Source organism: Embiotoca jacksoni, unplaced genomic scaffold (assembly GCF_022577435.1).
Source record: "Embiotoca jacksoni isolate LCO1_2020_lvr unplaced genomic scaffold, fEmbJac1.0.p SCAF_11, whole genome shotgun sequence".
Taxonomy (NCBI): domain Eukaryota; kingdom Metazoa; phylum Chordata; class Actinopteri; family Embiotocidae; genus Embiotoca; species Embiotoca jacksoni.
In genome coordinates, this window is record NW_027185241.1 from 1627224 (window position 1) to 1645814 (window position 18591).

Consider the following 18591-nt stretch of genomic DNA (forward strand, 5'->3'; position numbering starts at 1 on the left):
GGATGTGAATAAACTGGTGCTTGTCAACACCTATCTTGTCCCAAAACACGAGACAAAGTGGGCCTACCTTGTGGGGACATGAGCTGTAGTGATGTGGCTCCTGTCTGTCAATGATCAGACTCACACCAGTAGATCTTTCATGTAGCTGATTTAAACTTTAACAGATCATTTTTGTAGCAGAGATCTGCTTACTCAAACGTTTTTATGACATGACAGATGGCAAGTAAACATTATAATATAATCTAAAACATGTGGTATAAACTTCAAATTTTAATGAATGGGAGCTTGCAACTGTTTGGATCGACCATGTGTTCACCAAACACTGCTGCAGTAGGTTGGATTGCAGCAGCTTGCTGCCAGGCCAAAGGCTTTGCACCCAGGTGCCAAAGTGCTTTTTTTTTTTGACAAGGACAGTAACAGGCAACCAGCATATGCGCCAATTTCTGGGTTATAATTCAACCAGTGTCCACATGACCATGAAACCGCAAGTCATGGATCAAAGCCAAGGTGACAGACATGTCATTCTTTAATGTGTTACTCTTCAATTTGGGAGGGCTCAGTTTTAGAAGACAGCCATTTATTAAAAGCACCATCTGAATTTACAGCTTTGTATGAAGTTAATTCCATCGAGTGAATGTCTGTTTGTCGCTAATGAGTTTGTGGCCCCGGGGAAACAAATTTTCAGTCGCTTGAAAGATGTGTCCCCACCCAAACAAACGTTTTAAGTCAACTTGTTCAGCTCAAACATGTGGGTACAGAAATGAGAGATTTCCATTATGTGTCCCAGTGGGGCAGTTGGTGATGCTGTGTGCAGCCCTGCAAGACCTCACTGAGCTCGTAGGTCTTTTGATTCTGCTTTTTGGCAAATATCACTCTGATACTGGCAGTCTGTGAGCTCCAATGTTTCATGGGGTGGTCTGGGTTTTTAACCCTGTGGAGTTTCAGAGAGAATACATTTTCCCAGTGCCATCAGCCTTAATGAAAATCACATTGTCTACAGCTGTTGGCCTATGGTGAAATTTGGAGGCTTATCTCGAATTTAACTGTGATTAGGCTGGGTCTTTGGATTGGAGTTGCCCACCATCCTCCGCTCTTTGATCTGCTAGAGCTCTCGCAGGAAGCTTTAGTACTCCTAATCATCAGTTTGTGTCCGAGCTTCCCTGAGGGGCGCAGAGAGAGAATACTGACCCACAATGTGAGCATTAAGGGGTGAGACTGAAGGGGGGAAAACAAGGCCAGATCGGCAGACGCACAGTCTGGCCCCAACCATGGATAACCTCAGGGTACTCCCATGCCTAATGTCACATGGTCATTAAATCAAGGAGCCTCCATTAAACTGGACACGGCTGCTTTTGATGCCAGGATCCAACACACTAACACCCTTCATGTGACTATTACAGGGACCATTGCCCAGTGCATAGTTGTTGACATAAAGGGGAAGTTTGACAATGCTCGAGGGCAGTGATAAATCTACAAAAACTCTGAACAGACACTCAAAGGTATAGTCTACTTAGTAGATTGCCACGTGCAGATTGGGGATCTTCTCCAGCTGTAGCAACGGGGTACAAGCATGGAAAGATTATGGAGCAGTTTAGCTATGATTTAATAAAAATAAATAAGTAAGGGGAACTTCCAGGAGCAGTGACATGTAGGGATGTGTTTTTTGTGAGTTAAAATTTGTTGGTCCAAACTTAACCCCCTTGTGTTTAGCAATCATTTTGGAACCCATCAGGGATTTTGTCTCCATATCTGTATGAAATCGCAGTTGAACCCTTAGCCATCGCTATTAGATTTCACAAGCTGATTCAGGGTGTTGACAGGATTGGAACTACCCGCAAGCTACTGTTGTATGCAGATGACCTGCTTTTCTATATTACACATCCAATCAAAAGTCCCCTTCAACTCTTGGACCTCATTAAATCTCTTTGGAAAGCTGTCAGGCTACAAATTAAACCTGTCAAAGAGACTACTATCCCTTGTTAATAAGGTAGCAAAGGTAGCATTACATGTAACCACTTTTATTGTAAAGATAAAAACATGAATCCTTCACATACCTATAAGAATCTGCGTCACAAATTAATTTAAAGTACTTTTTAAACATAATTTCTAAGTATCTTTAGGATACAAAGGGAGACCTGTAATGCTGGTCCAATCTTCCCTTCTCCCTTGCGTGGTGTTTTAACTTTAAAATGACAATAGTGCACAGGTTTTATACTTCACCTTCAAATGTGAATGTTAAGATTTGGGACAAATGTTAATCTGCAAGCATCTGCCTGACCCACCGTTATCCATAACTCTCTTCACTGTGAATGTTTTCAGAGATGTTAACGTGTGTTTTTGGGGACACATCATTCCAGCTTCATTTTTTGCACCTGAGCACCATGTGAGACGTTTTGAGAACAAGCAGAGATGTGAAACAGACAATAATGATTGAAATGTCCAATTTTGTTACTGAGTTCAACTTTACCAAAATTGAAAAAAAAAAAAAAAAAAGGTCAAGTCTGGATGGTCAAATCCAAAATCACTACGTCTTCTACAAAAATGTCTTGTAATATCATCTAATTTTATATTGTACTATATTATATTGCTAATGGTGTGACGTAATATTCATTTAAAAAATAATCCAAATGACCACATTTATAACATGAACAATGGTGTTAATAATTGAACCCATTAGGGCTGCAGGAGTACATCAGACAAACTTTTTGGCAACCACTTTTCCAATGTTTCCACGGCTCCTGTTTCATCATTTAGTTGATTGCACACCGGACGCTTCCAGTGACGGATAAGAATTTGGCTCCTGCTGAGACTGTGTGTGCCAAAATCCATCCAGAGCTGTCCAGCTTTCTGGGGAAAACCAACAGAGTATGCTGATTGCCTATTGAGTCCAGCCTTAACGTGTTGTCTGGGGCCAAATAGTTAGGCCTCGGTTGGAGACCTGGGACCTTTGTGCCCTCAAAACATTGTCAAATGGAGCTTGACCTTCCTCTCAGCCGTTTGATTCAGACCTCCCACTCACAGGTTGTTTTCAAAGGTCACAAGTCTGCTTTGGTCAGTGTGTTCTGTCATTTTGTGAGGGATCGTTGCCCTGATTGACCCTTGTTGCATTATGGGTCCCACTTTGGTTTTTTTTTGTGGGTTTTTTTGTGGGGGGGTAATACTGCAGGTACTTTTTGTACTTCACAAACAGAGTACAGGTTTTGCTTGACCTTTTCACTATTTCTCTGTTTCACCAAATCCCATCCATCTTTAGTTAGTTTGTTGTGCTGCAAGGTGAAAAGGCACTCAGGCAGGCCTAAAATAGTTTCTAGTATACAAGTAGCACCATGTTTTTAGATAACACTACAAGATTACTGTTCTGATATCACTAACAGGAGATTAGCTGTGGCAAAAAACACACCATCGTAACTTCGAATCTGAGTGTACTCTTGTTATTCTTAACCCTTCTACTGCTCTCTTTATCAACTGGAGGTTTCTGTGCTGTGTCCAGAGACAAAGCATTAAGGACAGAGAAGCTAAAAACAGGAAGCAGAGGCCCTCTCTGGTTTCATCTCATTGCTCCCAGGAAGAGACAGACCCATTTCAGGGCCTGAGTGAAACAACCCAGAACACACACCAAAAGTCTGCAGCCTCTATCAAGTATCAGGCATTATTTACTTACTTGACACCTTAAGCCACCACTTGTTGACATGGTGAGTGGAAATTTACCTCAGGTTTTATAGTGACCTCCCTAAGTGCTTTGATCTTCCCTGAAAAAGTCCAGGATTTCATGAAAATGATGCACATGGTTGTGAGAAATAACCATAAATCATGACTTTGTGACTTCATCTCAAATTGGAGAGGACATGTGAAAGAGGTGTTTTTTACTGGAAATCTGGTGATTCATGATAATGGGGGGGAAAGGCAGTTCTGCTCTGACTTAACTTCCTTGTCAACTTTAGTCTGCAGGAGTTATGTTTTCTTTTGATTCAGTGGCGCTGATGTTTTGGTATCAGGACAATAACCTGAGCCTTAACAATATCTATGAATCAGTGGAAAACATTTCCTTGTAAGCGAGACAGATTTTGAGTGTGTAATAATGGGAAACCCAGCGGAAATTAGCTTCACAGATGCCGATAACACACTTCATTTTCATTTTGGACAATCACATTCTGACTAAATGTGGGACAGCACATTGAATTCCTTTGGCTATTTCTATCATGTGTCTGTAGCAAACCCAACCTCTTCTGCCTCTATCACTTGGACAAACACACACCCACATACGGATGAGGATCGTCCGAGTGGGAGTCCAACCTGACTGACTTGCAGCTGTGTCAGCAGGAGTTGGAAAATTCCTGAAAAAACCCACAAAAGAGAGAGAAAATGAGGCAGAGGAATGAAAGCAGATAAGAGGACGGGTGTTGGGGTTTGTTGGCCTACCTCTTCCTTCAGTCCCTCAAGTTTTATTTGCCATAATAGGTTTGTATAATGAATGCGTCATGCGAATGCAAATGTTCATAATGTTGAAGTGTGTTAGTATGTGACTGAATCCGCGCATGCCTTCCTCTCCGTGTATACCTGCACTGCATTATATAATGAATGAGCCTGTGTTTGCAGGTTAATGCTAATGGCACTGATACTGTTGAACGATGAAGTCCTTCCAACTGACAGACCCCTGTGGGTCGATGTGAGCGAGACTGTCAGGCATCAGTAAACTGTGCAATGATGACTCATAACTCTTCTGATTGAGTCTGACATTGTGAAGGAAGTTCTCGTACTTTCTTTTAATGGAGAACAACTAGGACTGCTTGTTCAACATTCAAAGTTTAACCAAAATGATAAAAGCCGTGTTACTTTGTGCAATATCGTATCATTTATATAGTGTCTTAGCAAAAAAGTAATTCGATCACAGTAGCCAAAACATACAAAATAATTAAATAAGATCACTGAGGTTATTGACAGCAGCTGTGCAATTTGCAGTGAAATTGAATGGTGGAATTGCTTGAACTGCAAGACAGAACTGCAGCCAACCAAAGCCAATCAAAACTTCTGACATGTCGGAAGCTCATCCATCATTAAACATTCAGACAATTAAATTAAGGCATCGTGAAACTGCACATCAAAATGGGATTAATGGAATGTGGCAGCAGCTCAAACATTTCAGGCCACATTTAAATAGTAAATTTGTTTTGCTTGTGAGATTTTCAGTTCAATATAATCAATATAATCAAGACATGTAAAGTACCAAATACAAAGATAGAATGTGCTGAAGTGAAAATTGTATTTCAGGGTCCACTGTGGCACACAAAGTTATCATGAAATTGGAGGTTTGAAGTGTGAAATTGAACCTGCTCCTACACTGCATTCCTACTTTCACCAATGAGTGCATCTGATGGTGACTGTGATGGACTGAGGCTTCTTTTACATTCAGCTAAGCAATGACGCACGCACACCTGACCTCAAACAAATTACAAAAGACATGAATGAAAACGTATCATTTAAAACTGTACGTCAAAAATCAACATTATGTACATTGTTTCAAGCTGGGATCTTTCACAAATATGGTATCTGATAGATTGTTCGGATAATCCCGTAAAACTTGCTGTTGAAACAGTTCACTGGAGTTGTGTGGAAAATGTAAATCCAATGAATAAGTATTCAAGCATATATTATAGCATACATAGTTATTAGGGCCCGAGCACCGAAGGTGCAAATGCCCTATTCTTATTTAAGCGATTATTATGATTCTCCGTAAACAACTACATTTTTGGCGGCTTTATCATATTCAAAAACTCCTGAAAGTTGGTACACCCGTTTCTCCCGGCGAAAAATTTTGTATTTTAGTGGAGTCGTGAGTGGGCGTGGCCAAATGGCTCGGTAGCACCCCCTAAACAGATGCCCCGGTGGCTCCATTTACCTACATGCACGAAATTTGATGGACACGTGTATCACACCGAGATGTACAAAATTGTTACATTGCACCATTACGTCAACTCAACAGGAAGTCCGACATTTTGAATTTAGTTGCCATTTTTGGCAATTCACACACCGAAAAATTACTTTTAGGTCACTTTTTGCTGTAGTATAACATTTTTTTTTTCATAATTTGGATGACATGCTACAGTATAATTTTTTTTTAAGTCATAACAGAGGGAGGAAACAAACCCCAAACCTTCTAGTTGAGAGGCACCAGTTCTAACTACTGTGCCACCAATCTTCCCAGGAGCCAGAGAGCATTATGACCAATCTTTGGCTCACTGCAACCTATAACTCCACCATCCACAAATATTCATTGAAATGCGACCAAAATTGCCGCACACATTCTTTGGATAGTAGATATACGTGTTTTCAAGGGGGTCTGCAGTGATATTATATATCTTCCTGTAATGTGTACTGTATATCCAACTTTTGCAATTTCTTCAGATGTTTCAACTTCAGTAAAAGTTGAATCACCATCAACAGGCCATGAGCCATTAATAGCAACCTTGGTGAACTTTTACCTGTTGAGTTAACCAGACTCATGGTTGAGTCGCTGGAAGCTCTGAGTGAACTCCGTGAAACTCTTTCTCCTGCCACGACTTGTCCTCTGATGGCGAAGATAGGCCAGCGGTCTATGACACCGACTCCGAGCTAGCACAAACCTCATGAAGACACGAGTTCAAGCCCCACTCAGGTATCACACATGGTTCATAGTTTACAGAGGGCGAGTCCCCTTAATAAGCCACATGGTTCACAGAGGGTACACCATGTGGTTCACAGAGAACAAGACCTCCTAAGGCGAGTCCCTCTAAGGGTAGGTTCACATGGCTCACAGAGGGGAGACCTCCTAAGGCAAGTCCCTCTGAGGGTAAGCCACACGGGTTTCGGGTTTGTACATGCAGTCATACTAAAACCACAATAAAGAAGTCTAAAAGAGACTTTTTAGAGCAGTTGCACTTTCTTGTGCAGTTAGAGCAGTTGCCTCCTCACAGTGAGAAGTAACTTGAGGAATGCATGTCAGTTTAGAAAAACCAAAAACTGATAAAAAATTTTTTTAAAAAAGTCATCCAAAATATCCAAAGTATGTTGTCCAAAATATGATAAAAGAAAAAGTCATACTATGTCGTCCGAAATATTCAAAAAAAGTCATATTTTGTCAAAAGTAAAAAAAGTGACCCAAAATAGAGTATAGAGTATAGAGTATAGAGTATCTAGTATAGAGTATAGAGTATAGAGTATCTAGTATCTAGTATAGAGTATAGGGTATATAGTATAGAGTATAGAGTATAGAGTATAGAATATAGAGTATAGAGTATAGAATATATAGTATAGAGTATATAGTATACAACAAAGTAATAATCCAATTCATCCAGTGGGAAGTAAAAGCATATTGGGCAATTTATTTGAAAACCCTTTATTGTGATGGGGTATTTTTCTTCCTTTGGGCTACATATATAATGTTTAGGTACCGTACATAGCATGTCTAGTTAGGGCCTTAATGGGCATGCATGTGTAATGTGATGCCATGTTAGCAAAGGGCTTAACCCTAAATTAGTCTGGTCTATAACGTGGAGAGCTTCAATCCAAGCTCAGTCAAAGCACAGTCTGCAATGCTTTCTAATTAGCTGAGCTTTGCATTACAGAGACATTTACGTAACAAAAAAATAAACTCATTAAACAATTTAAGTGCTGCTTTTTTTGTCGTAACTTGGATTATATTATCTGTAAATGTGAACCCACATAGATTAAAATGAAGATCACACACACCCCCCACTCCATCTACCAAACAACACACGCATGCACACACACCACATCACACAGTCCCCTTGTTTTCGTCAATATTAGGGACTGCGGTTCAAGTTCTGCCCCCAAACGAGCACCATGACATGTTGCTTTGTTTCTTCGTCCCACTCCCTCCCTTTTTTTTTTTAAGATCGCTGATGTGGAGAAACTCCACAATCTCCATTTTTTTTCTTCTCCTCTTCCAAAAACAGTACAATTGTTATTTGTTTCTGTCATCTTCCCCTGTTGTTGTTGTTGCTGTGGACCAGACAATGGCTCATTCAGAAAAAGCCTTTTGAGTGTATCATCTTGTGCGAGACGTAGACGATGTGGTCAAGACAAAAGAAGGGTTCCTGTGTTACTGCTGCAGACACTGAACACATCTGGACAACCCTGCTCTAGGGATTTATCTTTGTCTTTCCACAGAACCTGGAGATTAAGCACTTTACACAGCAGCATGTTGACTGTACCTGTTGAGGTAACGGTGTGTTAATCATCTACGGAACTTTCCCTGTCCAGACTGAGTCAGCTGGCACTGCTCCCGTCACGAGCCTGTTTCTTCTACCTTTAGGCTAACATATCCTCTTTTTCTTTACGTCAGACTACGTTGCTGTCAACATTATTATTTTCCATGCAGACTTGTGTAGTACATGACATCTTCATTTGGAATCCATCAGTGGGCAGGGCTGATTACAGAGCACTGTTTGACTGCTGTATTGTTCCCATGGTTGCCAACATGTCTGGTTTTTCAGTGGGCATTGTTAGCGGCCTAAAATGAGCTCTCAACACAATGTTGTTTTAAAAAGCTTTATCGTGTGAGTGTAGCACTTTACAAAGCCTGCTGTGGTTAATGCTTAAATGTGCTGCAGTTTGGTCTCATGTTTTGTTGCTCATGTTAGTTGATGTTCAGCTGAGCTGCCAGATGTGTCTGAGGAGTCTCTATTACCATTTAAAAAGTGGTGAGCCCTACAGTCTTGTATTTCTGTGCCTAAGTGAGAAATATTATGTATTGCAGGCCACATGCAATTTTCACATATAAACTAGCTTCGAGTTTGCTCGTCTCTGCATCTGAATATGATTTACTGATGTTGTTGTTCCCTCAGGAATTCCTAACATCTTTCTTATTTTGATATGCTGATCCTTATCCGTACTCTGCAATCCTGCAGAGTTTAGCCCGGCACATGCCTGAACGCACCCACCCTCCTCTGCTCTTTACACACAGGACTTTGTGGTTTTGGGTTTAGTCCAGAGTGCAACTCTGTGGTCAGCCGCTACTTAGACAGGCTGAACGAAACGGGAGCTGAGTTTCCCTCTCCTCACAGTGGCACCTACCTAACATGTCATCGCATTTATACAAACAAACACGCATCAGCAAACTGTGGCTGACTTCCCTCAGAATGAAAGGTTGGGCTGGAGCCGGGAGCTCTCGCAGATCCTTGTGGGTTGAGGGAAGAACAGCTCCACTGCTCTAATGCAATATTCAAATCCAGCCTGTGTCTGATGCGCAGCGTGCCCGGCTGCTGCGAAGCTGTCCTTCCTCATCACCGTCCACGCTGAGTCACGCTCCCCACGCAGCCGCGGCCTCACAGCCTCCACCGCCTCTTGACATTCTCTGTACTGCTGGAGGGGAGCAGGGGTGAACACGCGTGCAGGAACACGGCAAATACAAATGCGTGCACTCGTATACTTTAGGACAAGCATGGAGGTAAAACACACACTTTATGCAACTACACACATGCTTATGTGCACATGTGAACTGATGCATCATGATTCGCTGACCCACTTAGATGGCAGGTAAGTAGGTAGTTACTTTATTAATCCCCAAGGGGAAATGTTTTGATGTAGAGTTATTGATTCACTCTACATGCTCACAACAAAAGTAAAAGGACAGACTATATGGACACATACTTACAGTGTAAATGTAAAGTTAAATGTAATAGTCGGTTCATTGTACCATTAAGCAGTGGTAAGAAGTTAGACAGTGCATTTACTCAAATATAATACTGTAAATATTTAAACATGGAGATTAATTTTTGATCTCCAGGACACTAGGTTCACTTCCTGAGGGGTCCATAGACCTTTCAACCATGTCAGCTATGTGACATGACCGAATTAATGTGATCAGAATTGGAGGTTATGAATCTCATGTGACTGAGGTCCGTGTACGTGCTCTCATGATGTTACCTAAGCAGGTTTCTCTTGAGATACAGTGAAACGCTCTGTGGATGGCAAAGTAAACGGATCTTAAGTCATCACATCTTCTCATAAGCATATTTATATACAAAACTGGCAATATTTTATATATGATAATACAACTGTACATAAAATTCACAAAAATACACTTTTCTATAACTACTTTTGATGCTGGACTCCTTTTTTCTGATAATTCTTATACAGTTTTAAACAGATCTTTCTTTGTGTAGATATACTTTAACATCTTTAAAAAAAAAAAAAAAAAAAAAAAAATCTGACACCATTGCTTTTTGATCATACTTGAATCTCATTTATATTTGATTTAGATGAGTTGATGGAGTGCCTGTTTTCAGGCGATGAGACAATGACCTGCATTTCTTCCTTCAGGTGTCCCTAATTAGATGTTTGTTACAGTTGATTTGATAATCAATGTTTTACCAGAGCTGAAATCCATTTGCTTTCTGTCCAACGAAATACACTTCACTGCTTTTATCTGAATGTTGCACTTCCTCTGCCCTATTTCCAGAATAGTAGGAGTTATTTAGAGCAATCCTCTTTACAAAGGTCTTATCCAAAATGTGTACAATTTGTATTAATGTTCTGTGGTGACTCCCACGCATAAGCTACTCAGGAAGCATGTTTCAGATGTATAGTATGGAGGACAGAGATACTGAGGGAGCCAGGAAGGATGTGGCCCGTCCTGTGCTGTACTGGCTTCACTCTTCCTGCCTCTGTCCATGTACTATATATGTTCGCAGGCAGGGTTACACTATTTCACATTCTCTCTCACTCATAAAACAAGTCATCACATTGTAGCTGTGAGTCTATAAACCAGTTTAAGCATGCCCCAATAGGTCCCATAGCTCCCTTTAATAAAAACTCTCCCAAAAATAGTCCATTGCATATTTTATGGACCTATATTTTTGTCATTCCTGCACTGAAAATGGGGTGAAGACGGCGCTTTGTGGTTCTTTCTCTACAACGGGCTGCTCTTTTTATAGACTCAACGATCACTGTGTTCGTCTTCATGTGGTTTCACTACGGCGCACGGTGGCAGTGAACTCTGGAATTGACTCGTCACCCTGCGTTGACACAGTGGCAGCGGTTATGTGACTTAAACTGAGAACTGTTGGACTGATTAAAGAGGGTGATGGTGCATGGTGACATATTTAACAAAGCTATAGTAAATGACAGTTTACTTAAGAGTAGCAATGTTTGGAAACAAATGTACGTTATCATGCCGTATTGACCCAAGAGCATAAGTTTGTGTACGAGCAAGTCAGACAAATTCAGTCAGAAAAATTTCTCATCACGATGGAAATAACAGCCTTTGTGCCCACTCAGAAAGAGGCAGGATGAAAACGAAATGCCTCTGGGAACAGAGGGAGTGAAGCCAGGGCATTACACCGCTCTTCAATCATGTGGCAACCAGAAATTGCGCCAAAAGACACCCATGCCTGGTGGTATGAGTGACTACACCGACACTTTTTATCTGTCAAAATGCAAATAACTCAATGAACAAATCATTCTGAAGTGTTTGCATAATCACTTAATAATATGTTTAAAGGTCCCATACTGTATACATTTCGGACTTTCATGACTTTTTAATTATAAAGCAGGTCTTTGTGCTATACACGTACAAACAGCCTGTATTCAACAACTGTGCAGTTTTTAAAGAGACTTTTCAACCTTTAGAAGTTTGTGATGTCACAAAGTTACGCTCAAGCATGGCCTACTGTCCAACCTTTTAAGTGGAAAAAAACAGAGGGCTCATTTCGTTACGGAGCTCGGAAGTTATAGATCGAAGAAAACCTGTGTTTGCTCTCAGCGTGCATTACTTAGCAAAAATGCAGCCAGCCAGAAGAGGATCATTTACAGTATATCAGAGCGACATAAACACATAAACAAGACATAAACAGCCTGTTCTTGGTAGCATTCCAGAGAGAAGCTTAAGAGAGGATATGTAAAACTATATATATTTGTGTTACTTAAAACCACAAAAATACCCTTTGATGGATATCGACGCTAAAAGTAAAACACCAGAAAAGTGTAAAATATAGGACCTTTAATATTTTACAGCGTCCTGTTGACATGCGTCACTTATCAAAATAAATTCTCCACCACCGGTTAATGTTTAAGTTGGTATTTGTAGTGAGTCCCAACAGAAAGTCAAATCACATAAGCTCTTTACATCTTAAAGCCACGCTGATTGAGAACTTAACTTCTGTAGTCAGAGTCTGCACTGCAGGTGGTCACAATGACGGGAACAATGGAAGTCTGCTAGTGCTGGTTGTGCAGCAGCTAAAAAAAAGTTTGGTTGACATTAATTTTTAACAATCTTCCCTCCAGCTAAAGCTGAAGCTATAGTGGCCTCCCAGCTACATTGGAAAAAAAAATTACTTTCACTGGCAGGTAACTTCAAACTCTAAAATATCTTTCCATTCAGCATTAGACTTGATAGATGTCGATAGACGGTATATCTCCAGCAGCAGGCAGAAAATCTGCATTATTCAGTGGTCATTTAATTGGCTGGAAGTTTGCCCCAGGCTGACCTCCAGCCAGTCATGAAAAATGCATGTTATGCATTCATCAGGTAAACACAACTTTAAATAGATTCAGATGTTTATCGTGTTTGCTAGATGTAAAAGTGGAACAAATTGCTGACATGTTAGACATATTGCACTACTTCTAAGTGGGCATCAATTCATGCAGATTTAACTTTAACTTTGAGAAATTTCACAACATTTTGATAATAAAATTCCTCATCTTAATGCATCAGTAAATGTATTCACTGTGTACTAAAGTAGTTATACTCTAAGCTGTGTTTAGATTTTATCATACCTGCAAAATCTAAGATTCTTAAAAATGTTTAATAGTGCACGGTTCAATGTACCAATCATACCTGCATAAATTAACATAAATTAATTCAATGAAGTAAAAATGCAGCCTTATAACCACACATAATACACAAGCTTTTTGCATTTTTTTTTTCACTCTTCTGTGTTTCTACATTGAGACCTGCTACATTGTAACTTATAACTATTAGTGTCTTTATTCAGTTTCACTGTTCTCAAACTCTCAGAACAGTCACTATGTGGACATATTTGTACAGCGAAAACAGTGCCAGGTCCAAATGACTGGTTATTCCACTTAATAATACATGAAAGAGGAATTTCTTGCGGTGGTAAATTATACATGAAAAACTGTGGTGGTGAATTACAGAGCTGCCATCTCAAGGTACATGCTGGAACAACTCCTCGTGGATGGCTGCACCCAGCCCAGAGGTTGATTTGTGCTCACGCTCGAAGATTGGGAGAGCAAAGGTTGAGTCAGAACACTGTTAAACGTCAACAGTCTTGAGAGTGGTGTAATGTTTGTGTGTTTGCTGGTGAGATGAGGATCTGTGACGTATCCAGAGAGCAGCAGTGTTCAATATGTGTATGTATTTGGAAAAAACTGAGAGAATTGTTGTTGTTGTTTTTTGTTTTTTTTATATGACACTCCGCAGGTTCATAATTTGTCTTCCACAGCCTGTAGGCGTGCTGATATAAAGCTCATATCACAGCTGGCCTTGGCTAGTGCAGCCTGAGGTAAGCCATTTACTGTGTCTCTCATCCTTGGCCTTGTGGATGAAGTCATAAGTCTAGCAGATGTTCAACATCACTTTGAAATTAACAGAGCGCGCAACAGGTAAAGTTGAAAACTCAAATTGATTAAAAACATACCAAAATAAAACACAGAAATAAGACAATCAGTTTTAACAATTTTACAGAAAGCTAAATTATTCGTAGTTGGTGACATGTGAGATACATTACCTCTCAAGGGCTCAATCTATCCTGAATATAATGTCATGTGTGTATACAGTGGAATACCTCCAAGCAAATTTTATCGGCTGCTTTGAAGTTCAAAGTGGTTTCTCTCTTCCCCCTCTCGTCTATTCTGGGTGGTGCCAGATGTGACCTGAGCAGAATCACCAAGCGGGCGCACCTTTCATGGTAATGAGGTAAGAGTTATGGTTCGCCCCAGAGCCAAAGGGTCTGCCTGGAACATAAAGAGAGGAACACCTTGGAAATCTTGACCTGACAGCAGCGAGCAAAGTCTGGCTCTGGTGCACAGAAACAATTTTATTAAAACAGTTTGTTTGTGTGTGTGTGTGTGTGTGTGTGTGTGCGCGTGTGCGCGTGCGCGTGCGCGTGTGTGAGGAAAAACAACATGATGTTTCATTTTGAGTAAGTCCACATGCTTCCCACCTGAAGCCGATTTACACCATTCAGATATGAAGTGCATCTTTGCTTGGAGAATTGCCAATCCTCGCTCAGAGATCTGGAGTTATTGCTTTTCACCGGACAATCAAAGCTGTTTTCAGTCAACTGTCTTTTGCTTATGTCCCTTCCACAGACTGTCTGTAGACCCCGCTGGCTTATTTTCTTGTTAAAATTTGCAGAAACATACAAATACTTGTTCAATGCTGGTTAGATTATAGAAATATGACGATGACAATTTCTCCAGTTTCTCTATCCTCAGAGATAATCTGAATAGTTTGGGCCGCATGTTTTGTCAGTATTCCTGGAATGGTGGCGCCACCTTCGGGTACAGACTTGTACATGCACATTTTCACAGTATCAAATAATGACATCTGTTTGACGGTGGGAGGTGGTGCTGCATCATGTGAAGACAGCGTGAGTGAGTCAGAGCTTCTTCTTTTTTTTTATATATATAAAATGCATGATGAAATATATTCTGCATGCAAGTACAAGTTAGTGGAATGAGACAAAACGCACATAGAGATAAAAAGAGCAGGAGAGGAAATGAGGGAAGACTTAGATTTAGACTTGAACTTTATTAATCCCACAGTGCGGAAATTTTTGTTAGATAGATAAAAGATACAAAATTATTATTTTTGAAATAAATAAGAGCAGTGACTAAATAAACACACACACAAACTATATATACAAAAAAAACACAAATAAATAAATAATAAAATAAATAAATACAGCTTGGGATGAGTGGAAAAAGTGGAAAGAAAGTGTCAGGTGCTATGAAATTAAGTACGGTGCAATGTTATTTAAGGCTGGTGTTGAAAAGGCTAGTTAATGAATCTCATTTTGCAGTGGAGAGGCAATGAGTGTTAACTCATAACATAATTAAGCCAAGAAACAATCATATCACATCAACCACGTTTCCTTATTTGTTTGCTAAATGTTCTAATTTCCTTATGTCTTAACCCGGAAATTTCACAAAACATTTCACCATCTTTAAGGTGGGTCTTACAGTTTGAGTCAAGAATGGAAAGTTCACCATTGAGATACAGGGAAGAATAACAGTAACCCCCATTTTATAGTCATATCTCATACTGTATGATACCTGCCTTAAAAGTAATAATTGTATCAAGTTTAATTGACAGTTTTAATCCTAAAACAATTCATTACAAGTTGTTGTTCATTGGTTTTATATGTTTGTTATAAGGGACACACAAAATGAACAGCATCATAAAAAATGATACCAATTCTACAAAGATCTAGCTATTATTTGTTTCATAGCTCGATTTTTATAGAACTGGTGTCATTTTTGTGATGCAGCTTTTGTTTGTATCCCCTATGACAAACCAATAAAAACAATGAAAATAGTCCAACACAAAGGGAGCCACAGTTGGAACTGGTGCCAGAATATGTCTTTTATTTGAAGAGAAACTGGGTTAGAAGGCTAAATATGAAACTAAAAGACTATGAACTTTTTGTTTTTCAGTCTATCCTCAATAACCTCAGATTCACTTTACTCAAAACCCATGATTAAACTGATGACAAGATGCACGTCTGTGCACACACATACTTTAAGACGTTTCTCCATGCTATATATTGTGATAATTCTTGGTCATTTAAACATAATTGGTTACAACAGTACATGTTGTCAGCGACAGTAAGCTGCTAAAGTACATTATACTGGCCATGTGGATTCTGAGCAGCCACCAAATTACACCAGAGATTATTACAGTGTGTGGACCCATATCATGCCATCACCACATGGCCATAATTATGAAAATGTGCGCTTGCCCTAATGTAAGACGATGGTAATGATATCCTGAGGACATCAGTGTTCTGCAAGACTTACTGTTTACTTATGAAGCATGATGTGATCTGGCATTAGTTAGAGCAGTGACATGTGCAGGAAGCAAGGATTAAGAGGTTTACAGCAGAGGACCCTACTGAGAGAGAGAGAGAGTATTGGAAATTATCCAGATGCTTAGGCTCAATGTCAAAAGTGACTGCCAGTGCAGGAACCCTCAAATAACCACCTCTAACAGTGTGCGATTAAAGCCGTCAAAATATTTTGCTTCTGTCCCTGCTGACAGACATGCTGTCAGAGCTCGTCATCGTTTACAAGGCTTATACCAAGTGGCGTCATGTCGCCACTGGTTTCTTTAAATCTCATCCCAGATCCCTGCTGGCTCGTCATTACAAATCCAAAAGGTGACAGCACTGGATCCTGCAGCACACAGCTCAGCAGAGCACCAAGCAAAACAGTTTGCAGATAAACTGTTGTTGATGTGACCTTAAGAAAGCAGCAGATATAGGACCCATTTAGCCGGATTTTACCTGTTTGTGTTGCCTACATCTGAAAGAAATGACAATCTGGACACATTACAGGGTTTTAATATTGGAGCCACTTTATTTATTTATTTATTTTTTCCAAATGAAACAAATAAAAGACAAACAGAGTAAAATATTTTTTAAAAGAAACCACAAAGCTTGCCTTGTATTTAAATCCAGTGGAAATAGTAAAAATTACAGCCAGCTTTTTATTTGCAGTTTCAAATGCTGCCTGGCAATAATTGACTTGTTTTGCTTCACATTGTGTGGTTTGTGGGAGAAGAAAGTCACTAACTCCATGTAGATAAATGCAAAAAATAGAAAGTTCAAAGCAGTTTGAGTTTTATGATTCAAAATTGTGTAATTGCACATCTCAGATGAGAAAAGTCAATTTCTGTCATTGAGATTGTACTTTCTTTAGTGTCAAGAATATGAGAGTAAAACTTCCAAAAGCAAATAAGCTTTGGACTGCAGGCTTGGTCACCAGGGTTCAATAAAGTTGTTTTTGCCTCCTTTTTCTTCAGGCTCAGGATCTATTTTAGTAGAGTACAACTTATCTTTGATCAAATCTGAAGTTTTGGCACCAGTACTGTGTAGAGTGGCCTTGACTACAGCAGTGAACCCATAGGGCTTTCAGTTCATCTGGCCTTGAGGCACATATCTATTTGCTATAAGTAGTTACAGAATAAGTACGATAGGCCGGCCATGTGTTTAGCTCCATCTTCCTGAGTAATTTCTCCCATATCCGTTAACCACAGCAACGTGCCTCTTTTTATTTTCTCCAAGGGTTTGATGCCATTTGGAATCATGTTGTAGAAATCTGGACTCGTGCAGCAAAGCTCTTGGCATCATAAATTGACCACAACACGGCTGAAGGGGTTAGCTGTAGGTTACGGATTTTCCAGGTTCCAACATAGAGTTGAGTAGGTATGACAGGTTACCGCTTTTCTGTAAATGGGTCAATTTACATATTGTTTTGGAAAGTCATGCTTGGTATTGCGTGTGTGTTCTATTGCATACTGTGAGAGTGATAACAACAATATCCTACTTAGAAATAGACCTAAATGAGAGAGGTAACCATTGTTCTGAATTTGCATCGGTTTATCCATCTATCTATTATCCTGCACAGGGTCATGGTAGGGCTGGTGCCTATCCCAGCTGACTTTGGAGATGGGCGGAGTACACCCTCAACGGTTTTTCAGTTGACTAAGTCTCCACCACCATACTTATCTAGGGCCACGAAGCTCCATTTGCGGTACCAGCTTCGGTGCAGGTGTAGAGGGTTTAGCCAAGGGACAGGCGGTGCTTAAACGTGGGTTTGCAGGCTTGTTTGGATGGCAGAGCTCCTGCATGAATTCAGTTAATTTGAATTCATTTTGTTGTTCAGTTACAATAAAAGCCATCTCAGGGTACTTGACATAGTAAAGTCCTTAGCACAGAGCTTTACAACATTAAAGAGAGGAACCCGCCAATTTTATAATCCCCACATGAGGAACAGCAAGACGAGAAAACTTCCCTTTGACAGGAAGAAAACCTCGGACAGAACCAGGCTCAGAGGAGGGAGGCCATCTGCCTCAACTGGTAGTGGTGAGGGGAGAGCTGAGAGAAAAAAGAACAGCATAGAAAGACAACAAACAATAAACATTGGGTAGGTTGGCGGGGCCTGTAACCACAGATAGAAACGTGCAGCACCAGAGTCAGAGATACCTGCAGGAAAGGCTCAAACTACAGCATAAAAATCACACAAACTCTGGGTGACAGAGTGGTACGCAGTCAATTCGAATCAAATCTTGATTCTTTCTGCCAGACAGAAAGCGAGGCCCCGAATATGAATCTAATCCGCGACAGGTCTCAGAAAGAAGTGTGTGTACCAAACCCTGAAGCATGCTGTCGCTATTTCCATGAATGCAGCCACCGGATTAATAAATTCAGCTCCTCTCACCGTCAGCAAAGTCCCTTTAACAAATTTGCCTGTTAAAAGTAGAAAAAAATAAAATAAAATCAAACAATACACTCTTATTTTGAAAGCTCCGTACTGTCAGATAAACTGAAACAACTAGTGACAGCCAAT